General features: G+C 44.4%; 1 protein-coding gene across 2 annotated transcripts in view; it reads left to right on the forward strand.

The window, feature by feature from the left end:
- Positions 1-7,227: 7,227 nt before the first annotated feature.
- DAAM2 (dishevelled associated activator of morphogenesis 2) overlaps positions 7,228-27,563 on the forward strand; it is a 388,390-nt gene continuing 368,054 nt past the window's right edge. For both annotated transcript variants that reach the window (XM_054978243.1, XM_054978250.1), the window contains exon 1: positions 7,228-7,360. The gene's annotated coding sequence lies outside the window, so the exon portion shown is untranslated. The remainder of the gene's footprint in view (positions 7,361-27,563) is intronic.

Consider the following 27,563-nt stretch of genomic DNA (forward strand, 5'->3'; position numbering starts at 1 on the left):
GAGGTACCACCCAAGCCTGTGTTCTCCCTCCTCGAACAGCGAAACTTCTTTGGGGGGGAAACGGAGGACCGTCAGCGAGTCTGATCTGGAATCGGTGGGAGGGTCTCCAGAATGCAGCCAGAGCAAGAAGCAATGTCCCGAGGGTGTGGTTGGTGGGAGCGGAGGGCTCAGGCAGGTCTCCCTGGGGGAAGTTGTTCCCTCAGGGTCGGGGATGGTGCTGCTGAAAACGGTGAGGTCAAGGGCTCAGGAGGCGGGCATTCGTGCGGTGGCACAGACGATCACCCTGCAAGGCTTCCCCCTGTTGGTTGTGGAGGGTGTGGGCTTCCAATTCCTGTTCAACCACTTTGCCCCATGGTTCGAGATGCCGTCACGGTGCACCGTTGGGCGTCGTGTCGTGCCCACCCTGTACGAGGGGGTGTGAGACATGGTGCGCAGAGACCTGGCAGCAGCCGAGTTCAGAACAGTCCACTTCACGGCAGACCTGTGGAGCAGCTACCATCATGGGTACCTGGCCATCACCGCCCACTGGTGGCAACCGCAGGAACTCGCCCCCCCCCCCCCCAGGACAAGATCTGGCTGCCAGAAAAAGTCCTCCAAACTGAGCCTGGGCTACACGGCTGTTCTCCTTCAGGCCTGGGGGATGGACGAGGTCCACACCGGCAAGAACATCACCACCACCGTCAAGGTGGTGCAAGACATCCTGTCGTCTTCGAATGTGCTGAGTAGGGGAGAGGAGTTGGGCCTCAGCGCCGTGGACTGGAGAGCCCTTCACCAGATGTCCCGCATCCTCAAGCCCTTCAAGGATGCCATGGAGCTCCTGTGCTCCTACCAGGCAAGCCTGGGTCAGGTCCTACCTCTGATCCACGCCCTTGACCAGTTTCTGGACAAGGAGCTCCAGCAAGGGCAAGAGGTGCTGCTCCCCAGGGTCCAGGAATTTGTCTGCAGGATCAAGGCCTGCGTCGCCGAACGCCTGCACCCTCTCCGCCATGAGGCCCCCTACCAGCTTGCCTCCCTCTGTGACCCCAGCATCAAGGGCAACATCGCCTCGCAGGTGGGGCAGCTGCAGCAATGGAAGAAGGAGCTCTGCAGAGCGGTGCTCCATTTCCAGAGACAGAGGGCAGGAGGGAAGGAACTGGGCAGCGGCGAGGGGCAGGGGGTGGAGGAGGAGGAGGGTGAGGGCGAGGGGCAGGCGGTGGGGAGACAGCCAGGCCAAGGAACAGCCACCCCGACGGACACCTTCGATTTGTGGGCCTTGGCGGTGGGCGGAGTGGTTGGCCGCAGCATGGCGGGTGGGTCCCTCCCAGTGGAGGACTCAGCGGGGGGCATGGTGCGCGAGAAACTTTCGGAGCCCACCGAGCCCCCCCATGCCAACCCATTGGAGTATTGGGCAAGGAAATCGGACCGCTGGCCGGACCTGTCCATTGTCGCCACCAACATCCTTTCCTGCCCTCCCACCAGCGTGCAGAGCGAGCGGATGTTCTCCCACATGGGAGACCTCTTCCGTCCCCACCGCGCACGTCTCGACCCGGACCTGGTGGACATGTTGACGTTCATCAAGGTGAACCTCAACCTACTGGGCCACCCTCCCGTCGACCTGGACCACCCCGGGCTCGCCTCTGACTCTGAGTAACCCTAGGCTTGTGGTGCTATGAGACACTGTTGCTGTTTTAGGACAGCAACAATGATACCTCGGTAGTCTTCAGGTTTCTCTTTCTTCTTCCTGTTTTGGGGTCATGTGACTGGAAAAAACAGCAATTTAAAATCTGATATAAGAATATCTCATGCAGTGTTTCCTTGGCCAATTGTCAACGTAACCCGTTTCCGGGCATTATTTCCTAGACATACATTTGCATAAGCCTTCTGCTCAGTATTCCTTCTGCATTCATCTCTGGCTGATTTCTGGTTATAGTGGCCGGCCCAGCTCGTCCACAGCGGGCTCGAGCCTGCCTCGATTCTCGAGGGGGCTTCCACGGATGTTGTGCTGACCCTTTGTCCTCCTCTCCAAGACTAGTTCCCGTTCCGTCCTCTCTCTCTCTCTCTCTGGATCTGCACAGATGGCTCCAACGTGGTCCCCCAAGACGCAACCACTCATGTCCGTCCCTACCTGTCCTTTCTGCGAAGGATGGTTGGTGAGGTGCTGCCCGCTGATGCAGCTGCAGGCCATGAGGAGTAGCCGTGCAGCTGCTGCTGGTGTGTGTACAGCAGGGACCCCCCCCCCCTTCGCATGGTTCCCCTGCTGCCCCCTCTGGACATGGACCATTTGGGAGAGGGCTTGCCAGTCCGTGGAGCTGATGCTGACCTCTTCGCCCTCCTGCAAAATGGGCACAGAGGACATGATATCCTGCACCACATTTCTTTGCTCCAACAGACAAGCTATCATTACTTCGGTGGAGTTCCAATAGGTGGGCATGTCTTTGAAAAGCTGGTGCTCAGGATGCTCCTCCTCCCCCTGCCTCTCATGTGTCTGGCAGGAAGAATGAATGCTGCAGAGAAAGTAGGCAGCCAGACGCTGACAGCGGTCCAACAAGGCATGCATTTCCGATGTTCCCTGATCCCATGTGGCCTTGATGATCCTAACCAGCATTCCTCATGACCAGGTGCAGCTTGTGCACCAAGCAGACAATGCCCTGAAGGGGTGCATCATTCAGGGTTGTAGGGGACCTTCCCCCAGCCCCCCCCCCCCCGATGACACGTCATGTGCCAATCACATCCCTTTTCTGGCCAGGCAGGAAGGTGGGTGCTGCCGGCGAACGTCACAGACTCTGGTTCTTGGTGGGAGCCTCAGCTTAGGACACACAGATGCTTGGGGACCTTCCTCCTCCCCCTGCCCCCCCTCTTGATGACACGTCATGTCCCAACAATCCTTTTGGCGAGGCAGGAAGGCGGGTGTTGTTGGCCATGACGATGGCTCTTGGTGGGACCCCCGGCTAAGGAAAGGAAGACACTCAGGATCTGTGGGACTTCCCCCCTCCTCCCCCTCCCCCAGGCGACACGTAGTGTCCCTCGTATCCTCCTCATGATGACATGTCCCGTCCCTTCCATCCTTCTCTGGTGAGGCAGGAAGGTGGGTGAGGTCAGCTGCCGTCGTGTACCGCGCAAAGAGGATCCCTTAACTGGGGACACTCAGGAAGGATCTGTGGGACTTCCCCCCTCCTCCCCCTCCTCATGACGGCACGTAGTGTCCCTCGTATCCTCCTTATGATGACATGTCCCGTCCCTGGCATGCTCCTCCTGACAACCAGCCCCCCCCTCGAACCTTCTAAGTACCTCCTCTTATTGTTTACAAAGTCAAGGAATTACTTCCATTAGAATTTGTATGCTGGCAAAACAGTCTCAAGGCATGACTGTTGTCCCTTCCATCCTTCTCTGGCAAGGCAGGAAGGTGGGTGAGGTCAGCTGCCGTCGTGTGCCACGTAAAGAGGAACTCTTAGCTGGGGACACTCAGCATCTGTGGGACTTCATGGTCCTCCCCCTCCTCCCAACGACACATCCAGTCCCTCCCTGTATCCTCCCAACGGTAACACGCCCTGCCCCTTTCTGGCGAGGCAGGAAGCTGGGTGAGGTCAGTTGCCGCCGTAAGCACGCTAAGTTGGAAGTTGGCACTTCAGGTGCGGTCCCCCGATAGTGGGGGGAATCAGGCCGCCCACTGGGCAAATGTCAACTCCCCCCCTGACAGTACCAGCACACTCCCGTGGGGACAGACCCCCCCCCCGCCGCCGCCTCCACGGGCCTGCCGGGCCTGGCAGCCGCCATCCTCCTCACCCACCATTCCTTAAGCGCTGGAAACTGCGGGGTGCCCTCCTGCGTCGGCCTTCCTGATTCCTGATTCCTGATTCTGTATCGGAAACGGGACTTGATCGGTGAGATTCGGGTACCTGGGTTCAGCGCCGCCGCGGAATCACGATCAGCTAAATCGGGATTAATTTTTGGATCGTGCCCATGTCTATTCAAGACCTGGCAGAAAAACAAATAAGAACTCTGGAAACCATGTAGAAGTTCCACCTGGGAACTTCTATTTGCACATTAATTGAGCACAGATGCACAGCTATGTACTGCTGGAAGAGGGACCATAGGGCACATTGTTTAGTTCTACCTTTATCTCTTTCAGACAAGGTATCTACCATTGTCACAGAAAACAGCCTGAGGAAATTCAGGTATGCACAAATGGCCTAAGATCCTTCTTCAATTTTTGTGATAATTAATAGGAGGAGATGCAAACCAAGTGGTACATAATGTGCTTGGCTTGCATAATTATCTGTTTGCATAATTTGAAAATTAGTTTACCCAGTTGTGGAAGATTTGTATATGGCAAACCTAGTCACCCCTGGAAAAACTCCTGTTACCTGGTTTTCATCCACTTAGATTGTATAGTTGAAAACACAGAGGCTCTTAAGAGGAGAATCTTAATGGACAGGCTGACACAGAGACTGGCACAACTGTTGTGTGTGACAGCCTTTCTCAGAATTACTGATTTATGACAAAATATTAGTTTCTGGCCTTATATTAGTCATTTCGCTTCAGTTTTGCCAGAACGGGGCTCTATTATCAGTAGAGATTTCTTGATGTTCAAAACTTTGTCAACCACTATTTCAATATAAGACTTTTTGCACGTTTTCTTTCTGCTGTTTTATCACAAATATTTATTCAGTGCAGTATTAATTTTGGTGCCAGTTAGGGTCGCCAGGTCCCCTTACCCTCTGGGAGGGAGGCAAGAGACCTGGCACTCACCTTTATTGATGTCTTCGCTCATGTATGCTCCTGGGCTGTGCAATGACATAACTTCCAGGAAGTGACATCATTGTACGGCCCTCATACCACCCCTGGGAGGGCTCCTGTGCTCTGCAGCAGGGCCAAATCAGGCTCATTTGTGGCTGAAATCAGTCCACTGTGGAGCACAGGAGCACTGCCAGGCCAGTGCAATGGGCCCGGGAGTGCTCCTGCACTCTACAGTGGGCTGATTTCAGCCCATTTGGGGCCAAATTGGGCCTGATTGAGGCTGAAATCAGCTCACTATGGAGTGTGGGAGCGCTGTTGGGGCAGTTGGGGCCCAAATTGGCCCACTGTGGTGTGCAGGAGTGTGCCATGCTGCCCAGGAGGAGGCACATTCCCCACTCTTTACCCCTGCCAGCCAGGTAAGGAGGGGCGGGATGGGGGGTGAGAGCAGGGGATCCGCTGCCCCCAGCTGGGGATCCCCTGTCCCCCGGGGGGGACTGGCAACCCTAGTGCCAGCTGTTTTGGAGAATGTTGTAACAGTTCCTAACATGGCTGGCAAATCTCAAGTAAATGTATGAATGGGTTAATGGAGAGAATGTGGGATGTTGCTGTGTGTGCAGGGGCTAGCATAATTTTTCTGGACCCAATGCAAGATTAGGTGTGAGGGGCAGTGCGTATGTCAACAATCACTGCTTTCTGAGGTGAGGAAGAGCTGAGGAACATGGCCATTGTGTTTCTTCAGATTCCCCCCACACCTATCCAATTCAATACTTACATGTTCATGAGTTATGAATGAAAAATTGTTTTATTTCATAAATGGATTATGGAAATGGAAGCCTGGGCCATTCGGAACCATCAGTGCTCCTGAACAATGTGCCTATTTTCCAGCCGTGTTTGGACCCTGTGTGCCCCTCTCCTCTACAGTGATAGGAGCAGCACCTGTAATATAGTTACAGGAGTAGAATGACTTCTTTCTCTCTTAGGTTGTCTGGGTAAACTCTGCACTGCTCCCCTTTTACAGCACTGCTGGAGTAGAAAAGGCTAAGAGAACAGAGAAAGGGGAACTCTGCACCCTTTTAAATTAGATTAGGTGTGAATAACAGTGGGTGTGCCTAGGACCAATACTGTCTAAGGTGAGGAACAGCTGAGGACTATGTTCCTTCAAGACACTGGGTTGGATCCTGTTATACAATAACCCAGGCATTGTTCAAGAGCCACTGTAAGAGCAAACAAATGTTTTGTTTCTAATTTGTATTGCTCTATACAAAAATTAAAAAGCAAAAGGCTATTTGATGCAGTCTTTACAGGCCAATTTTGAAGAGTGATATAATTTGATTGAAGAAAGTTATGGGGGTGTCTTTCATAAGTGGAAGTGCAAGGTGGGATATAGACAAATTGAATTAACACAAGGTCTACTTGCCATGACTTTCTTATGTTTTCACTTGCACAAGAGCTCTTGTGTGAATGAATATGATCGATGGGATACAACTCACTTTCTTGAGGTGAAATAGGCTATGATGCTGCCATAAGAGAAATGAAGGAGCGTAGAAACAGACTGAGGTTGGAATGCCCCTCTCTCAGTAGGACAATTCTGTTCAAAGTTGGTCCTCTGGCAATACTATACTGTACATATACTACTTTCAGGTAAAGGCAATTGTTTTCTCATGGGCAGAGGAGTTCTGTTGTATATCTAAATGAAAGTTTGCAGTCAGCCAGCCAAATATTCTTTTGCAATGATATTTTAAGTATCCTGTTCATTACAACTTGTTTTTATGCATTGTTTTATTTTGTTGAGAGTTGTAGCATGCTTCAGGATAATCCTCTGACTAACAAGGAGCAATTTATTGAGTTGTAGAAATTCCTTGAAAGGTTCCAGGTCAGAGCTGTATGACCTATGTGAGCAATGGGAATATTTCAGAAATATAACTTGCACCACTTCATGTTGGGAGCTGGTGAAGCTGGGAGGCTGGGCCTGATCTAAAGGAGTGATTAAAGAAAGCACTGATTTGGCAATGAATGATCAGTTCAATATGAGGATTTGATTCATGCATTTCCTATATATGCCTACTATGGAGGAGAAGCTGGTATTCCAGCACATTGAGTGAGGTGTACTGATGCCTAGTTTTGCCATAAGCAACAGACTCAGAGGAAACCTGATGATAAAAGTCTGTTATTGATGGGGAGGGGCTCATGTGCCTCCTGTTTATATGAGAAAGAAGAAACAGTACTTTTCTGTTGCATGGTCTAACACACCCATGTTCCCTTTCTGTCCCAACTCCTCCATACATGCACATAGTCTCCCCTCTGGAAAGGATATCCATCTGAAAGTGTGAAAACTAGAAATCCCACAGAGCAGCAATTCAAGCTATACCCCAGGAAACTTCATAGCATTTGAGCCATAAATATCTCGTAGAGGCTGCGTGACGTCAGAGGCTCCTGAAGAGGGAGGCTGGTCTGAAAGTGAAAACAGCAGCAGTTTCCTTCTGAGGACAGTACAGGCAGTGAAAGGAAAGCAGGACAAGCAGTGCTGTATGTGTGGACTGCAAGGGAGAAGGCGGAAAGGCTCAGGGACAAGAGGGATGTGATGCAAGTGTGGCTGGTGTGGCAACTCTCCTCATTCCCGACAGGAAAGAAACAAAAGGAAAGGGTAAGCTCTAGTTTCTTTTCATCCACAATTCAAGAATGTTCTGGGACACTGGAGGATTTAGGATGAGTGGTTTGTTTCTCTGAACTGCTATATACAGGAACTGACAGAACGAAAACTCTCAAGTTACTGTCTGATTGTGCTGAGTGAGATGAGAAGGAATCTATAAAGCTAAAAGCAAGGGGGTTTGAACTCCTATCTGAGGACATATATACACCAACTTTGGATTCCACCAAGATAGAAAAGATATACTAGATTGCTTGTCCCTACTTCCCCACATCAAACAAACCATCCAGAGATGGAAATTTATGCTCCTGAGCAATGTTCCAATTGGACCCAACTATTAAGAGTTTCTTAGTTGATTTTAATATTTTCATTTTGACATCTCCTCAAAGCATCTTGTGAAGTAGTACATTAAATCAGTTTCCAGATGGCATTTTCTTATTTGAAAATTGGATTTTGAATGTCAGGCACATCCAAAATAGCTTCTTAAAGAAAGAAGTTCCTAATATCTGGAATTCTCAACACTTTGAATCTGTCTACATAACATTAGGTTGCTGGATATCTGGGAAGACTGAGAAACAGTCCTGGCGGAAGGCACTCAAAATTATTTGAGACAAGAAAACTAGCTGCAGACTTAGCAGGACTTCTCTGTGGCATCCAGAAAGAACTGACTTGAAGCATGGACATCTTCTGATATAATAAATAAGGAGGCTGGGGATTTACAAGAGCAATTTTAACCCAAAGAAATAAAATGATTTTTATGCTCAAATAAAAAAAAAAAGGTAGGGTCTTGCGTCTCCAGGGCTTCACAGATTTCGAGAAACCTAACAAATACATGATTAATAGGTCTACATGACTACAGTAAAATGAAATCTGGATACACATTTTAAAGAATGAAAACATTCTGCTGTTTGTCTCTCATGAAGCATGGTCACATGATCACATTGTATCCTTAAACTGAATTAAATTTGGAGTTCATGTGACCAATGAAATTAAATGTGAAGCAATAGTAGAGGTATTGTGGTCTGTTTTAATTTGCTAGAGAAGGATTTGATCATTAAATTCTTGCTGTAGCAAGACTGAATGAGAAATAGATCCACTCAATGGTATGCAAAAAGCAAATGTATGATGAAAAAGGGAGCTTAGTTTGATTATCTGCTTTGTGTTTGGTTTACATATACAGCTTCTTGCCTTCCTCTCCTCCACATTCTCCCTCTCTCCTCTATGACATGTAAAATAAAATCTTGTTTTGCATGCTTCAGCTTTTTTAAAAAGCTGTATAAAATGTTAAGAGTTTGATTAATACAGCTGTTGTCACAAAGCCAACACAATTTAATGAGTAGGCATAAAAACTGAGTTGGAGCAAGGATGAAGAACAGGGGTGAGCTACACAATGCTGGCAATGATGTTCCACATACCGGCAACCGCAAAAGAGGCTCTTTCAAGGCTGCTGGTGTTCTTGTAATGCTGCAAGGCTACAGATATTTTTGCTGTTTTGTGTGGGAGTGTAGAGTGCTGGGAGTGGAGAACTGGATTAACTGGGGTAGAGATGCTGTGTCAAAAGAACCAATTGACTCTACACAGTCATGTAAGTTTAAGTAGTTGCAGGAATCTCCTGTGTTGATGTGGGTGGTATGTAGAATAATTCCTGCAGTGGCTAATGGAATAGGGTAACACTGTAATGGACAGATCTAAGATGACATGCCATACAAGCTTGTATGTGCTTCTTAGCAGACAGACCCTTCCTCTACTGAGGGGCAGTTTAAGATCAAGACACTGCCTGTCCTAAAATTAAAAAAATGGATGCTAGCCAGCTAAGAGCGTCTGCAAATATTTCAGAAGGAGAGTCAGAGCAGCTAACTGACTAATGGCCCCCTCTCTATGCCCTAGAGAGATTATGCATCTCTCTAGGGCATAGAGAGATGCATAATTTAGGACAACGGGTCTCCCAAGAGACTTTTGACTAATCTCATCCACACCTGGCCTCACTTCCCCTCACTCTTTTACCTTAATTAAGCAACACTTAACACTATTCACCAAACCTGGTTGCTTTTCCAATCTGGTACTCACAGGGTCATCAAGCACTATTTACACCCATTATTCACCTCCGGAAAACCCATCAAATTATTGTTTTTGGGCAAATATGTCAGCTTACCCTAGGGAGCATTTTACCCTATATCTAGAGTCCCTAGCCACCTGTGTGTGTGTGTGCGTATTCTGGGACCTGTACATACACCCCCAAATCCATTTGGGCCTTCTCTTCTTCTCTTTGTTTTTTCTTTTGGGGACCTCCATCTTCAAGACTGGTAATTATAGCCTTCCTCAAAATTTCTTTCTCTTCTCTCCTCCCTGATTTCCAGTTTGTTAGCTTCATATGTGTTCTGTGTGAGTTTGTATGTTTGCCCTTTTATTTTATTTTTAATAAAAACCATTCCGGCTGAACACTTGGCTGGTTTATTTTGAGAATTCTCTTTAGGGAAAAATCCCCATAAACATTGGCGGAGAATCCCAGTTACTCCATCTCACTTTGTCTCCTTTAAGCTAATTTCCCCCCAACTAATTAGGAGACTGCCTATTTGGGTAACGTGTTGAAGGAAAAGAAATCTTGCTGAAGAGGAACATAACTGTGTGTGTGTGCGCGCGTGCACATGCTTGCGTGCACATGTATGCACGTGCCTATGTGTTTACTCACATATACTGAGGTCCAAAAGTTTTGTCTTGGCACTGATGTAAATACGTCTGGATTTGCAAAGGAGTAACACAGCAGTTACTCAGTGCTTATTTCTAAGTGGAGCTTATTTCCAGTAACTAGGCACTAGCTTTTCCTTGAAGAACCGCTTCATAATGGACTAATTGAATGGGCTGGCTGGTACCTCAAACAGAAATCCTCTAAAACAGGGTTAACATATTGTTAGCTACAAACCATATTTTCCATAATAAGAAGCTGAAATGTTAGCTGGCATTTATCACACTTTTCATCACTCAAAGAGCCCCTTCCCTTAAATGTTTAAATAGGGCTGGGTATGAGAATTTTAGTAAGCCAATAGTATTATTGTGCACAAAGTAATCCTCACACATGGCTTTGTTTTAAGGTGGACCTGTTTTATAATCCAACTCATTGCTGACGTGAGGCTAAAAGCATAGTGAGATTTAGGGACCTACAGAATCACAGGCTCATGTGCTAAGTCTCTATGCTATATCAGATCTATCAGGGCAATGAGTATGAAGGCAGATTTGTATCATATTGAAAGCTGAATCCAAGGTATCTAAAAGTTAAGTAACAATTAATGTGTTCTAAAAGAATGTTGTTGGGGCTATTTCCTGCTTTTTTGTGACACTACCTGATTTAAAATCTTCCACCTCCACATCTCCACTCACAGAGATCTATCCAACCAACCCAGGGAGCCTTCTTCCAGCTTAAGTGGCTCTTCTATTGCTCAGTGAAGTGGTAGGATACATGTCACTGCAATTCCCTGTTGTGTGCAAGAAGCACATGATTGAGCATCCTCAGAAGGCTCCTTTTGATTAAATCATATATTTCAAGGCTGAATTCTGAAATCTTGGTTCTGATCCCTTAGCAATAAAAGATGTTTCAGAGCTGAGCTATAGGTTTGAAGAAATACAAGGACTGCAGGTGCACAAAAAGAAAGGAAAAAAAAGAAACCCCTGAGAGCTGCTTAGTTGATATCACAAACATGTCTCATGAGAGTATTTTAGATAACTTTGTGGTCTTTTACAATTCCATAAAACCATCATGTTGTTTGCCACTGCACTATTCTCCATCCTTCAAACTGAGCCGACTGAATGAGCTGACAATTAAGCAAATACACTGAAAATGTTGCTTCAGCTGTTCCTGACTTCTGCTGACTCATTGTAAAATGATAAATGGGGACAGTCGGACAAGTGACTGTTTTGGCTGCAGCAGAAAGGTGCCCCCCCCTCCCCCAAAGCTAGAGATCTGCGCCACAGAGTCACCACAGTGACATCACCTTGTCTGGAAGCATATGGAACTTCTGTATTCAGAGGCAAAATACTTCTTACTATATGGACTCTAGAATCCTAGGGGAATCCTGCAAGGGGATATTTCATCTTGGGAAGGAACCTGTGAGCTAGGCTTTTTCATATAGTTTGACCATTCCAGCATGGGGTTTTCCTTGTGGCTTGTATATGCTAGTCCAACATAACTGAGCATGCTAGCTGTGGGAACATAGTCATATAGTAGACCTTGAACAGAAAGGAAGCTGCAAACCAAACACTGTTGTATTGTATGTTGAATGTCCCAGTCATCGATCATGATAACTTACATTGTGTAATCTGGCTTGAATCTCAGTGAGAAAGGATAACTATAAATAATATATAAAATAAAAACCAAAAATAGGTGGCACTATATATATATATATTCAGAGGCAAAATACTATATATATATATAGGAATGTTGTGTAAAATGTCAATTAGCACAAAACTTCCTTTTTTTCATTTATTACTTCCTTAATTACAATTCCATTTTATTGCTAAAACACTGTGAGAAAATAGGCATTAAATAGGCAAGGATTACCAACTACCTGCATCCAGAGAGAGGGGCAGATAGAGAGTTAAAACAACTACCTGAAGGGAGGCTGATTGGCATACTGCTCCCCCCAATCTGTGATTGGCTGGCAAGAAGGTAACAAATTGGAGCTGACAGGATTGTCAAGTGAGAGTCAAGCTTGGAATCTGACCAGGGAGGATCAGACTGAGATTCCTCTGTGTGAGGAAAAGAAGGGAGAAAGTTTGCCCTTACTGGGACAGCTCAAGGTTTATGAAACGCTTTTAGTTGATGAACTAAAGTGGGAAAGCCAGCACTACTATTACTCAGGCAAGCTAGAACTGGGAGTGTGTGGTTGGCAGAGGAAGTAGGTAGTAAACGGAGACTCCCCTTCAGCCAAAAGAATACAGTTATGTCTTTAGTGGAAGAATAACACCTGCCCAGTGTCTGAAAAGGGTTTTTTGACTCTGTGGAGTACCCTGGGTCTGCAGTAAAAGGAAGAGTGCTGTATATCAAAGTATGTACACCTAAGCTGTGAAGTTAAGTCAATGAAGGAACTTTGTTATAAGTAACTTAAGTCTGAAAATACCAACTTCTCACATCTAAGTACTATAAATATTTGAAACAAAGCTTGAAGAAGACTATTGTGCTTCATACTAGTGAAGTATTCTGATAAACAAACAAAAATTTACCTCTGTTTTCCTTCCCCTGTCTATCTTCATACCAACCCTGCCCATGCAATAAATCTGTTACTATCTTTCTGAACTTTTTTAGTCTCTAGTGCCATTTCATTTTAAAGGAGCATGGGCCTCTGCTTTTCCTCTACTTAAACTTGGGCTGGGTAATAATCCAACTATATATATGTACTGGAAGTGTAGGACAACAGGAACACCAAGTTACTCCCAAATATATGCTCCATAAGTCTCCTCAGTCCCAGTAAACAACCTTGTCAGCTTTGGATGGAAAATCTACCTCACAGTGGTGGAGTGAGAAGGGATGGCCAGGCTAGCACAAACCAGACCCTTGTATGCTATAGACACACAAAGAACAGAGCTGGTAATTTGTTCACAGATGTACCTTTAAAGAACCTATGCGTGAGCAAGAAACCTCCTTCAACAATATCTGAACTATCTAACCTGTAGTTGGAGACCCAAAGGTGAGAATCATATGGTAACTTCTTAAAAGCTTACCATGGGGAATTATAGTGATGGGGGGAAGTGGCCATGTGTGATAAACCCATTGTTATTCTTTACTGACTGTATTGCACTGGTTTTGTTTGGGAGGGCAGTTTGAGGGACAGTTTGTCCTTAAAAGAATTATGCCAGTCTTGGAGTTTTAAAGTAGGTTATGTGTCATTGTGTCTCATAAATCACTATTTATATTGCTTGTTTTTACTGCTACCATACCTGCAGATCTTTTTTGGCTGAGTTTGTTTTGGAGCATAAATATGCATTCATTGAATGGGGGGGGGGTCAGTATTTTTCCCTACTAGTAGCAGACCCATCCAAGAGAATATTGGCTACAGTTCTAACTTCTTTCTAAACCACTTTTTATTACATGGATAGTGAGTGAGATCCCACCAGATTTGCACAGCCTCATCTAGACATTTTCCAGATGTGTCATGGCTGCTACTGATCTGTTGAACATAGTTACTGGATGGCTTCCAGAAGATCCCAAAGAGTTCCAGAAGAATGTAGAGTCACTTTAGGGCAGCCACATATTTTAACTGGAGGACCCTGTTTCCTGGCACAAGAAGTGAAAGGAAGAATAGGAATTAGAGTTCCCAAAGCTGAAATTTCTGTGAGTTCTCAAACCTAGGTCAGGACTGTTGAGATATAACCCATAAAGACTAGAACAGAATGTTCCCAAACCATTTTTTTATTTAAAAAAAATAACCTCTGGAGCGTCTATTTTTACTCAGAATATTTTGTATGGTTGTATTATATGTTCTCTCTCTATCTCTCTCTCTCTCTCTCTCTCTCTCTCTCTCATCTTCTGGGTTGGTTCACTCCCTCAGACCTTCTTTTTTAATATCTAGTGTTCTTAATAGTTAATCTGATAGGTTAATGATAGCACCTAAACAAATATTCTAGGTGGATTCTCATCTCTCTCTCTCATGTATTGCTTATCTATCCAAATCAAAATAATGTGTTCCCACCATTTTTATCTTCACAACAACCCTCTGTAACAGATTTCTTAGATTTATAAACTTGTCCCAGTCACCCAGAGCGCCAATAGTGGAAGTACAAACATATACACTGATATATGATAGGAAGTATGGGAATGCAATTGACAGGAAGTATAGAAGGATACTTATGTCCACTTATCTTGGTGTTTAGGCTCATTAAGCAGTCTTATAAATCCAAATATCTATAACACTGATGTATGAGGCAAATCTGCAGAACTGGTTTGTGTGATTCTGTCCTTGCTTTTCCATAAAAGTTGACAGATGTTTCTCTTGTACAAGAGGGTCTCAGAAATTAACTATACATTACATTATCTTTTTGTCCTCCCCAGGTATGCCATGAAGAATTTCATTCATATACGCCCTGTGAGTTGTATTCTCAGAACTAGAGGTGGGCACGAACAGCAATACGAACAAAAAAAAGCCATGAACAGCCCAATCAGCTGCTCACGAGCAAGTTGTTTGTGAGGCCCCATTCCCAACGAACATGTGTTCATTCCAAGCCCTGTTCATGGTGTTCATCGGCCGTTTGTCAAACCAGACAGTCTGGCGCCTTTCAATCAATTCCCATGGAAACAGTAGGCACGGACTTTCTGAACTCTGTCTGAACTGTCAGGGAAAACCCTGACAAGGGCTGATTGCAGCCTGCCAGGGTTTAAATTTCCCTCTCCCTGCTGCTCCCTCTCCCCCCTCCTGGAGGGAGGGGGGGAGACTATGTCAGGAAACCCCTGACAAGCAGCTGAGTGCAGCTCGCCAGGGTGAAATGCCCTTCTCAAGGGGCACTTCACCCCCAAGCGGCTGAGTGCACCCTGCCGTGGTTTAAATTAAATTGCACAGCAGCAGGGAGAGGGGCACTTCACCCCTGACTCAGCTGCTTGTCAGAGGTTTCCTGACATAGTCTCCCCCCTCCCTCCAGCCAGCTGGAAAGAGGGAGACTTTGAAGGGAAGGAGGTTCCCCCGTGCCGTTTGCAAATAGCGCAGGGAACTTTCTTCCTTTCCAAGTCTCCCCCCCACCTCCAGTCAGCTGGAAGGAGGGAGACTTTGAAGGGAAGGCCATTTGCAAACGGTGTGGGGAACCTTCTTCCCTTCAGAGTCTCTCCTCCCTCCCTCCAGCTGGCTGGAAGGAGGGAGACTTTGAAGGGGAGGTTCCCCACGCTGTTTGCAAATGGTACAGGGAACTTTCTTTCCTTCCAAGTCTCCCCCCTCCCTCCCACAAACAGCTGACCATGAACATGTTCGTAAACAGGGTCATGTTCGTGGTTGTTTGTGATTCCCTATTTGTGGATGGCAATGAACAATGAACATCGTGTTCATTTTTTTCCCTGTTCGTGCCCATCTCTACTCAGAACTCAGTTCCTAGGTGTGTGTAGAGCCAATTTGGATCAGGACCATGACAAATGGAGGAGAGGGTACTTAAGCCCTCTACTCAGTGGTCTTTTCCTGACTTGAAATGCTCTCAGGGACAACCTATTTGCCAATTATGGAAGCCTATACATAGCCATCAGTAAATGTATGTTTCCCAGTGGGTAAACAGATTTTTCCTGGATCTGTTTCAGATCAGCAAAATGAATTTAAGCCCATTCTGCCTGCACACCAATCTGACCAGAGAGCCCACATGCCTGAGAACTGAGTTATGATAAGCATGGAATTTGAAAGGTTCATCTCATTGAAAGTCTTCATGGCAGACCTCAGAAGGACACAAGGATAATATAACATATTGTTAGACCCTAAGTTGGGACGGGCATATCACAATAATTCTAGATTGACTTGTTCTGATCAAAGTACTCCTCTATCAAGAAGTAGAAATGTAATTTTCAAACTTGACATAATTATACATGACATTGCTTTGTTATGTTTCTTTTTTATGATCAGGAGGAACATTTATAAATATGGATAACCAGATAGTATATGTAGGCTTTTCACCTTATAATGGTATTTCCCCTATAAAATAGTCATTTTAAATGGTTTTATATAATTTGTACAAACTTTGCAAATTTAATATAAATAATCTCCACGATACATGCCCATGAAGACACAATTATTAGAAATGCACAATTCCCACTAGAGTTTTAAATGAGGAAAAGGATATACGACACCAACCAAGCCATATGTACTTTCCATGAAACAAAACACTTCTCTGAACAAACCAGCAGAAATAACATGCATTTTTATTAGCATGATAGCAGCACTGAATGAAGAAAAAAACCAGAAGTGAATGTGTTATAACTGCACTGGATTAAGCAGAAGTATATGTTTTTGACATTCTACATCCTGTTTCTCAGATTATTTTTGCTAAGGTAAAGGTTTTTTTTAAAAAAAAATTAACTAATTTTTACTATGTCAGTTTTTGCATAGGGCTATAAGAGAAGCCATGCTGGGTCAGACCAAGAATCCATTTAGTTCAACATCTGTTTCCAGCCTTGACTAGCCAGATGATTCTAAAAACCCACAAGAAGTGGTGGAGGCAACAGTCTGTCTCTGGCATCTTGTATTTCCATGGAATAATCAAGGCTAACATTTATTGATATGCCTATCAAATTCTGGCCAATTATTTTTGTCATGCCTCAGTTGGGGTGAGCCACCTTACGATGCCACCACTCTGGGATTTAGGGTCCCTTGGGAAGGCCCAGAGTACCCTCCCAACCCTTCTGACCTCCATAGCTTGGCCAATAAACAGGAGTGAGGACCCAGCAGAGTAACAACAAACAAAAGGATTTATTTACAAGGAAGTCAGTTAATATCAAACAAGCAAGCAAACAAGAAAGCAAGGTGCTTTAGCAACAATAGATTGGTGAAAGCAAAATAAACAAAAGGCCCTACCACAACTGAACTCACTGTCCCTCTGTCTGCAAGGCCTGTTCTCACCCTACCTGGATAAGGGCCTCTATCCCTAGCAGAAACCTCCTCTGACCTGCTCCCTGGGAGGAAGAACACAGGCTTTTCCCCCTCTCAGATTTATATAGCACTAGCCCCCTGTGTTCTGATTGGCCAAAAGGGGCACCAAAATGGCCCAGAGGCTCCTGGGAATTGTAGGCAGGCCTACTCCCACTGCTTAACAGGCTTCTGAGGTCTCGCTGGCACAGCCAGATCATGACAATTTTTAAAGCTATGTAAGCCAATGGCCATCACCACATCTTGTAGCAGTGAACTACATTACTCAGTAATGTGCTTAGTGTGAAGAAGTATTTCTTTTCTGGGTAAAGTACTTCCTTTTTGGAGAGCCAGTGTAGTATAGTGGTTATTTATTTAAAATGTTTATTTCCCACCTTATCTCTTCCAATTTAAGGCAGCTAACAAAGCAGCAACAGCTGCAACAATACAAAACCAACAGATGTATCCAGTAACAAGGCAATGTAACAATATAAATACACAGTTAACAACAATATACAGTTTAAAAACACAACAGACTGTATAATCCTATGCACATTGAAATAAATGGGTTCAACTGGAGTAACTCGGTATAGGATTGTGTTGTAAATCTCCCAGAACAATTTAAACTCCACCAAATATCTCCTGGAATAAAACCATCTTGCATGCCTTCCTAAAGGCAGAGGCATCCTCTGTACTCTGTCTGCTAGGCCATTCCAGAGGAATGAATCTAACACAGAAAAGTTTTTGACCTAATTGTTACCATATGGACAGTCCTAGGAGAGGGTACCACCAGGAGAAGGCTAGAGTTTTAGACTACTAATAATGGACACTGTTGGACTCCAATTCCCAATGAACCATGAAGCTCACTGGGTAGCTTTCAGCCATCCCTCAGCCTATCCTATCTCACAAAGTTGTTGTAGAGATAAAAGTGAGGATAGGATCTCCTTGGAGAAGGGGTAGAATAAAAATATATGCACAGATAAAGTGTGTATATTGAGTACAATTTATCCCAATAGTTGTCGAAGGACTCAGAGCATTGGTGGTGATGAAGGGAAACCATATAAACCATACTGAGTTCCTTAGAAGAAGGTGGGATAAAATATAGTAACTTATCTTGAGTTTGAAAATACCATCTCTCCTCGCTGGAAGATTGTGCCAGAACGGGGCAATAAAATTGCCCCTGAGCAATTTTAACACAACAAAAAGTAACATAAGAATAGGGACTTAATGATTGAGACCCTGCTCATCTAATAACACCTGTATACAAAAGTGGTTCTCAACCTTGCAGTGTGGGAGATTTCATAGAAACGTTATGTAAATCCTACAGAGGTTAATCATTTTCTCCAAGATTTGCTCCAAAGCCTTTTAGCGTTATAAGAAAGGAGCTAAAGAGATTTTTCCCCAGATGGTAGGAATGATCAAAGAGAGGACTTGATGGGACTAGAAGCAGAGGGAGGGAGGAGAAGTGGGGTAAACACTGGCTCAGTATCTCAGGGTTTGTCACATACTGGCATGAAAGAGGGAATCTTTGCTTACTTGCTTACTTTCCACATTTGCTAGCCTTAAAGCAATAATCTGCCTGCAAGCCAACATTTCTTTTCATAGACTTTGAAGTTGACATTTGTTTTTGTTCAAGAAGATCTTTTTTTCTTAACTGTGTCCCAAAATGACTCACAGGCAGACAACATATATCCTAGTCAGTGAAGCTTTTCCAAGACTATTTAAATCGTGTTAATCAAATTTTGAGTCCCAGTGCTTCCTTTTTTTTTTACTGTCCTTTGTAGAATTTTCTTTTTATATAGTATAGTATAGACAAGCACTTTTTACCGTGTATGTATTCTTTGTGGTTCTTCACTTATCGAGCCTATATCTTCTCTCCCCCCCCTCCCACACACACACTTTTGTTTAAAAAGAAAGAAAAATGCTTTTAGTTGTTTGATCACTGCCTTTATAGCCCATGAATTCCTGACAGGCTAAAACTTACACAAAGCCTAATGAGAAAGCTTTTAGCTTGTTTGAGGCCAGTGGTCAGATACAGTTTCATTTTTAAGGCCTGGGCTGAGGACACATCCCTGACAAACCTGCTTAATTAAAAAGAGTAACCATTAAGGTTTTTCCCTTTCATGGACTATGTGAGGAAACAAAAAGCTGTGGAGCAATAACTACAGTCTTGATAAAAAAAAAACACTTAGCAGTCATCAAATATGGAAGCAGAAGGACCAAATCTACCCCTCTCAGATCAGGAGTAGAGATGGGCACGAAACGGGAAAAAAAAGAAGCCTGAGTTTCGTGGTTCATCACGTTCCACAAACCACGAACCATGAACTTTCACAAAATTGTCCCATTTCACGAAACAATTCATTAGGTTCATGATTCATCAGATCCCAGACATGCCAAACTCACAGGGAGACTTCAGCAGGCTCTCCTCCAGCCACCCTCCAAGTTTGGTGAAAATTGCAATATGTTGACTGGGAGACCACCTCCCTTCTGTCCCACTGGGTGCCATGGGGTCAGGGGGTGGGGGGCGGCCTGCAGCACCCCCTCTTCCTTGTGCCCTAACAGGCACCCACCAATTTTGTCAGATGGATTCTGTCAGTGACTCACAGTACAGAATGGGAGCTCTCAGGTTGGCAGGGAGAGCTGCCTGTCAAGGTTATGTGGGCTAAGATTGGGGTTTCCATGGCAACAAAAGATCTGCAGACATTCCAGGCCTATGTTGCCTAGGGAATCAATGGATTGATGCCACGAAGCATTCATGAATCAAACGAATCGGCCCCCAAAGTTGTGGATTTTATGAAAAACGCGGCCCCACGAAACTCATTTTCATGACACATGAATCGGAACGATTTGTCACAATATTTGAATGATTTGTGTTTTGATTCGTGCCCATGTCTAATCAGGAGAGAGAATGTGATTTATTAGTGGTCAGTTTTTTGCAATGAGGGTACAGTCTTGCCCAGCATCCTCCATCCCTTCTTGAGTGGCAGACTAGATGTGATGATAGCACACTTGAGTGTCAGAATGAGGTCTTTGCCAATTTCCTATAAAACAAACAGGGGTTTAAAGCATAGCATGAGCATGCAGGAAGGGGTACTTAACTAAACTCATCACTTCTCTCCCCCTCCCCTGTTTCCTGTCAATACCTAAGGAAAATGGCAAAGAAGAAGTAGTTTGATGAATGGGGAAACTTGAGTGAGGGGGAGACCTTAGCATCTTATGTCTCACTGTCTATGCCCCTCCCCCTTTATAGCAAAAGGGCAAATTTCTGCATTCTAACACATGGACATTGCTGTAAAATCTTGTCATAGGGAGCTACTGATCAGGACTTTAGAATGATGCTGTTTTGGGGAACTGTTGGTGCAGCTGTGACTGCTTTCAGTTTGAAATGGTAGCTAATTCATTATCCCTGCCTGGCTTGGTTTACATTACCCGGTATAATTACCCGCCAGTAACTAGAACCAATGCTATGTGAAGAGCCATCCTGTGATTACTAATAATTGCCATTCCTTACATTTGGAATAGCAAGTGATAACAGCAAGTATGTGAATCTGTACCTTTTAAAAGCATTCTGGTGGCGAGTTACATTTGGCTACCACAGATGGGGAACCTGTTTCCTCTCTCTCTCAATAATTCAAAGCTGACAACCATGGTAGGTTGAGTCATTTCTTTTCATCCAGCCAATTTAAAACTGGACCCCATTCCATTCTGACAACACCCTTCTGTCTTTCCGTCCTCTTGAAATTATGAGTGCCTTTCTTAAACACAAAGAAGCAATGCTACTGGAGCAGGAGCCAATTAAAATGTGTTTCTAGAAAGTGAATGAATGTTTTTGCTAAGCTGTTTCCTCCCACTTCTCCTGTGATACTCTTAGCAAGCAAAGAAGCAACAACTATTTGAGGGGCCTGCCAACTTGTGTTGTTCTCCTACAGAGATGTAGTCATGCCCTTTTTGCTTCTTTCTATATTTTACTGCCCTTAAGGTCAGACAGGCTGAATAATTATGCCTCCAATGGGGAGTATCTGAAATGTGACACCAGAGATAGAAGTTCAAAGCTTAGCCTTAATTATTCAGATCTTTGGGATTTAGACAAAAAGCCCATATAAATACAATAAGATCTCTAGAGCATTTTTTATTGGATAATGGCCACCTCTCCCCTCTTTCAAAGCCCTGCTCAAAGAATCCCTGTGGCTTAATATTTTAGTTCTCCAAGTGAAGTGACTGCTAAGTACCTGTAAAACCAACTAGCTTTCCAAGTTATCAGCTTTTGAGAATCAAAGGGAACTTTGACTCTCGAAAGTTCATACCCTGGAAATCTAGTTGGTCTTTAAAAGGTGCTAATAGATCAAAATCTGGCTCTTCTACTACATTTACCCACCTCAGACTTATAGCTGTAATTGCACTGGTTCCCATCATAGAATCATAGGGTTGGAAGGGACTTCTAGGGTCATCTAGTCCAACCTCCTGCACAATGCAAGAAATGTACAACTACCCTCCCCAACTGCCCGAGTGACCGCCGCTCCATGCTCAGAAGATGGCAAATCACCTCCAGGGTCCCTAGCCAAACTGGCCTGCGGAAAATTGCTACCTGACCTTCAAGGTGGCGACCAGCATTACCCTGGGCATGTAAGGCCACAAGAACTAAGCACTGATGTAACCCATTTTGCCCTCTCCCGCATGATCTACTTAGGTTCACAGAATCAGCATTTTGCATTTGATTTTTCCTCAATGCAGAACTTTGCATTTATCTCTGTTGAAATTCATTTTATTTGTTTTAGCCCAGTTTTCCAGCCTGTCAAGATCCTCTGTCTTCAACCGTATTTGCTATCCCTCCCAATTTAGTATCATTTGCAAATTTAATAAGCATTCCCTCTAGTCCTTCATCCAAATCATTTATAAAAATGTTGAACAGAACAGGTCCCAGGATTGATCCCTGAGGAACTCGTCACTCTTCTCCAAGAGGATGATGAACCATTAACTAGCACTCTTTGGGTGAGATATGTCAATCAGTTATAGATTCTCATATATAGTCACCTAATAGCAATAGGATCCAAACCACATTTTGCCAACTTGTCAACAAGGATATTATGTGGAACCTTAACAAAAGTGTTACTGAAATTGAGATAAACTATGTCTACAGCATTCCCCTGATCCAGCAAGGTAGTAATGTTCTCAAAAAAAGAGATAAGGTTAGTCTGATATGGCTTGTTCTTGAGAAACCCATGCTGGCTCTTAGTAATCACATTGTTCCTTTCTAAATGCTCAAGGACTGACTATTTGATGGATTGTTCTAAGACTTTTCCAGGTATAGATGTCAAGCGGACGGGTTGGTAGTTACCTGGATCCTCCTTTTTCCTATTCTTGGAGATGGGGACAACATTTGCCTACCTCCAATCTTCTGGCACCTCACCTGATCTCCAAGAATTCTCAAAAATAATAGACAGAGGCTCAGAAATTACATCTGCGAGTTCTTTTAGTACCCTTGGATACAATTTATTTGGGCCTGAGGACTTTGTTCCGTTTAAAGAAACTAGGTGTTTACGTACTACCACTATGCTGATCCTAGGCTGTAACTCCCCCCATCATGTGTTCTGTTATTGCCATGTTGAGCACCATTTCCCTCACAGGAGAAGACTGAGGAAAAGTAGGAATTGAGCAGCTCTACCTTCTCTTCATCGCCTGTTACAATTTCAGTTCCCTGACCCTGCAATGGGCTTCCCATATCCTTGCTCTTTTTCTTACTTTGAACATAAGTAAAGAATACTGTTTTGTTGTTTTTAGCATCTCTTGCTAGCCTAAGCCCATGCTGAGCTTTAGGTTTTCTAATACTCTCCCTACAAGCATTGGTTATTTGTTTGTATTCATCCTTAGTTATAAGGCCCTCCTATTTTCTAAATGAGTCTTTTTTATTTCTCAGTTCATTAGAAAGCTGTTTATGGAGCCACCATGACTTCTTTAAGCTCCTCCCATTTTTCGTTCTCATAGGAATCATTTGTGATTGTGCTTTCAATATTTCACTTTTAAGAAACTCCCACCCCTCTTGAACTCCCTTCTACTTAAATATTTCTGACCATGGGATTCTACCCAGCATTGTTTTCAGTTTGTTAAAATTTGCTTTCCTGAAGTCCAGCCCATACGTCTGACTACATACAGCTTTTCCCTTCCCCAGTACTGTAAATTCTAAAATTACATGGTTACTGCTACCCAGGGTGCCCACTACTTTCACCTCATCAACCAGTTCTTCCTTGTTGATGAGTATCAAGTCCAAGATAGCAGAACTCCTTGTTTCCCTCTCTATTTTCTGAAAAATGAAATTGTCAGCAAGATGTCAGGAATGTATTTGACCTTTCATTTTTAGCAGTTAGACTTCCAACAGATATCCAGGTGATTGAAATCTCCCATGACCACTGTGTTCCATCTTTTTGTGAACTTTGTATTTTGTTCTAGGAGTTTCTCATCCAAGTCTTCTGCTTGGCTTGGTGGTCTATAGCTGACCCCCACCATAGTATCACTATGCATCTGACGAAGAGAACTGTGGTTGTTGTGGGTTTTCCGGGCTGTATTGCCGTGAAGAGAACTGTGATTCTCGAAAGTTTATGCTACAATAAAGTTGGTTAGTCTTAAAGGTGCTACTGGACTCTTTTTGATTTTGCTACTACAGACTAACACGGCGAACTCCTCTGCATAGTAGCACTATTATTTCTTATTCCTTTTATTTTTACCCAGAGACTCTCAACAGAATTTCTGTGCTCAGATACATGTATTTCCTCACAAGTATATACATCCTTTACATATAATGCTACTTCTCCCCCTTCTTTACTTGTCTATCTCTTTTAAACAAATTGTATCCCTCAGTCCTAGTATTCCAATTGTGAGTGTCATTCCACCAAGTTTCAGTAATGCCTATTATGTCATAGTCCGCTTCCTGTATTAGAACTTCGAGTTCCTCCTGCTTGTTTCCCATACTCTTTGCTTTAGTGTAGAGACATTGGAAGCCATGAGTTATATGCCCTGAGGGTTTTTTTCTGTGCTTACCTGTGACTTAACATTTCCTAGCATACGTTCCACTCCCTGTAGGTCTTCAGTCTTCCCTTCTCCAGTTATAGGCTTTGAAATTTTGTCTCTCTCCCACATAGGATTTAGTTTAAAGCCCTCCTTATCAGGTTTGCAAGGTTCTTGCCAAACACATTTTTTCCTACTCTCATGAGGTGCAAACCATCTCTCAATAGAAGAGCTTCATCTCGAAAGCGTAAGCCATGGTCCAAAAAAAACAAACTGCTCCTGATGACACCATCTATGTAGCCAGTCATTTATTTGCAGCATTCTTCTTTCCCTTCCTAACAACAGCCTATGACAGGAGGAACTGATGAAAACACAACCTGTGCTCCCAGGTCCCTAACCTTTTTACCCAGAGCCACATAGTCTCTTTTAATGCGTTCTGGAGTGTGCCAGGCAATATTATTTGTTCCCACATGCATCAGAAGGAAGGGGTAATAATCTGTGGGTTTGATAAAACTTCCTACCCTTTCTGTCATCCTGAATCTCTTCTCTCCCCTTTGTGGTCTCTCCATTGTCATCTGTTTAAAACAGCGGTCTTTAACCATGGCTTTGAAAAGGAGCGTTGCAGAGCCTATCTGCTGGGTCTGGAGTCTTTCTAGAGCAGATTTTCTTTAAGGATGCCATTTGAAAAGACTTGTGACTAGTGGGCATGTGTAGAGAGCAAGGTCATCACAGCTAGGGGTGTGCACCTCATCACATATTTGGGTTTCTTTCTTTGGGTTTACCAAAGCGGGAAAAAAATGGGAAAACCTGAAACCCAAAGCAGCAAGCTGCTTCAGCTTCGGCTATTTAAAGCACTTCAGTATTATTAGGAGAGATTAGGCCATTGTTTCTAATGGGAAATGCCGCTCCCAGCTATCTGGGGGCCTGGGGAGGCATTTTCTTTCCTAATAATACCAAAATTTCTGGGGACCTTCTCCTAATTCTCCTCTCATGACCACCCAAGTTTCAGAAAGATTGGACTTCGGGGGGCCATTTTATGCCCCCTCCAAAGAAGGTGCCCCTATCCATCTCTAATCTCCATTGTTCCCTGTGAGGAAAACTAGTGGGTTTCTAGGAGGATGGGGGTGGCATTTTGCAAGCAAACATGTGGGAACAAATAATATTGCCCGGCACAGTCCAGAATGCATTAAAAGAGACTATGTGGCTCTGGGTAAAAAGGTTAAGGACCTGGGAACACAGGTTGTGTTTTCACCAGTTCTTCCTGTCATAGGCTGTTGTTAGGAAGGGAAAGAAGAATTTTGCAAGCAAAATGCACAAAATTAGCAGGGAACATAGTACTACCTGTCCTCTCAAGAACCCCCAAGTACCAGGGAAATTGGACCCTGGGGGCATTTTATGGTCCCCCCAAATAAGGTGACCCCAGACACCCCATTTGTTTCTATTGTGGGAAAAACCAGACTCCCACAGCAGAAACACATGGATTAATCCATGGCCACAGGCACACTTCCACTTACCACACACATGCCAGACAGCACAACATAATCAAACTGAAGCCCTCCCCCGAAAGCCCAGCACCGCCAGTGCAGGCTGTCCAGCCACTCCCCATTGCTCTCTACAATGAGAACTTTTAAAATGTCTTTCCCAGGGGCACTTATGCACAGGACAAGGATGCCATAGCCGAGGCATGCTCCTGAATGCAAGATCATCCCTGAGAAAGCCCAAAAGAAACAAACACACATGCCCCTCAAACCCCCAGCACCCCCAGAGCAGACTGGCCAGCCACTCCATTGTTCCCTATGAGGACCAACATTCACACCAGAGAATCACACTAACACAAAATTAATTTAAACAAATTTTATTTATTGGATTTCTTGCACACCCTCCCCACAAGTGGACATAGGGCAGGTAACAGCATTAATGTTACATTTATATTACATTAATATTAAAATACAACATACAGTCAAACATGGAATAAACAGCAATACAAAATACACAAAACCATATAAAGCAAGGGAACTCTTGCAACTAGAAGTAAACTGAAGCCCCTCCCCCATAAACAAACTGATGTAAGGGGAACAACTTCACACCAGAGAATCATATCCATTCCACCCAAACCAAATTGAACCAAGGGACATGCTTGCAACTTAGCTCAACAGAACTAATGTCATTCACAACAGCCAGGTACTGAGTTCAGCCAGTGGGGAAACACCACAGAACAGAACCTAACACTAACAGCATCCAGCCACAAGTGGCATTTGCCAAGCACAGCTGCAAAACTGGGACTCCGCTGGCTTCAGGCTCAGAAACACTCTCAGAACTCTCCGAAAACTAACAATAAGTGAAAGCCAAGTAAAGCACACACCCCACACAACACCCCCAAAACAAGCCAAACAGAGCCAAACAATGCAGCCCCACACAGCAAAACTATTCAGCAAGCAAGCAAGCAGCAAAAATCAAACAGAAAATTTAAAATTTAAAATGCAAACTAATAACAATTTTCCCTTCTCTCAACCCACCAAGACAACCTCTTCCCTCCAAAGAGAAAAAACCCTATGCATCTAGTGACTCTCAAATCAGTCTCCTCCAGGTGCAGTCAGTCAGATCAGGCAGTCATCAGGTCCAGTCAGGTCCAGAGAGTCCATTTTGCTTGCAAAATGCCACCTTCAGCTGATTGGAGGTGGATGGGGGCACCTTCTTTGGGGGGCCATAACATGGCTCCCGAAGTCCAATCTACCTGAAACTTGACAGGTCTTGATAGGACAGGTAGGAGTAGGTCAGTGGCAAATGTGGTGAATTTTGCTTGCAAAATGCCACACCTAGCCACCTAGAAAGCCACCTTAGTTTTCCCTTACAGCATTTTTTTAAAAAACACTCCTCCCAGAGAATCCCCAGGGAAGGAGAGCTACTGCTGCAGGGATTGGCTACTCTCTCACAGCCTCCCCTTCCCTGATCTCCTCCCTCCTCTCCCTCCTGCCTTTCACTCCAACCCCCTCATCCCCCTCCCATTGCCTGAAAAAAGTGTGAAAGTCGCAGAAGCACTGTTTCCTCCTTAGTGTTCCTTCCGTGCTACCTGAAGCTTATCGAAACATGCTTTGGTAAGCTTTGCTTCACCATTTCTAAATCCTTCAGCAATGCTGAGGCTGATTCGGGAATGCCAAAACATTCCCGAATCAGGATCCTGAAACCAAAGCGTACATCCCTAATGACAGCTCCTATGTCTCCTTGTACACACTAAGAGAACTAGCAGGACAGCAAGACAAGGTTACTCAGCACTGAAGGGGATCCCTCTATGGCTTGGATCGTTGGTTTGTACCTCATAAGGGTATATTCTCAGTGCATGGCTTGTGAGTCTTGTCCCCAGCTCTTTGGGCCTGCTGCCTAGATGCTGGTAAGGTAGTAACTCTGGGTCCCCCTCTTCATTTCCCATGGCTCTGATGCAATATGCTGACAGTGCAGTGGGTCCCAGGTCTGAAAGGCTGAAGATCAAAAAATCCTTTCAACTAAAAATACAGGTTTATAAATTTCTGTTTATCAGTAAAAGTAAAGCAGCTTTTGGATTGTTAGCCTGTAACTCTACATACAGGAGATATTTGTGTATTCTGTAAAATACCATGCCCTTTGAA

This window comes from Eublepharis macularius, chromosome 1, assembly GCF_028583425.1.
Source record: "Eublepharis macularius isolate TG4126 chromosome 1, MPM_Emac_v1.0, whole genome shotgun sequence".
NCBI classification, from domain to species: domain Eukaryota; kingdom Metazoa; phylum Chordata; class Lepidosauria; order Squamata; family Eublepharidae; genus Eublepharis; species Eublepharis macularius.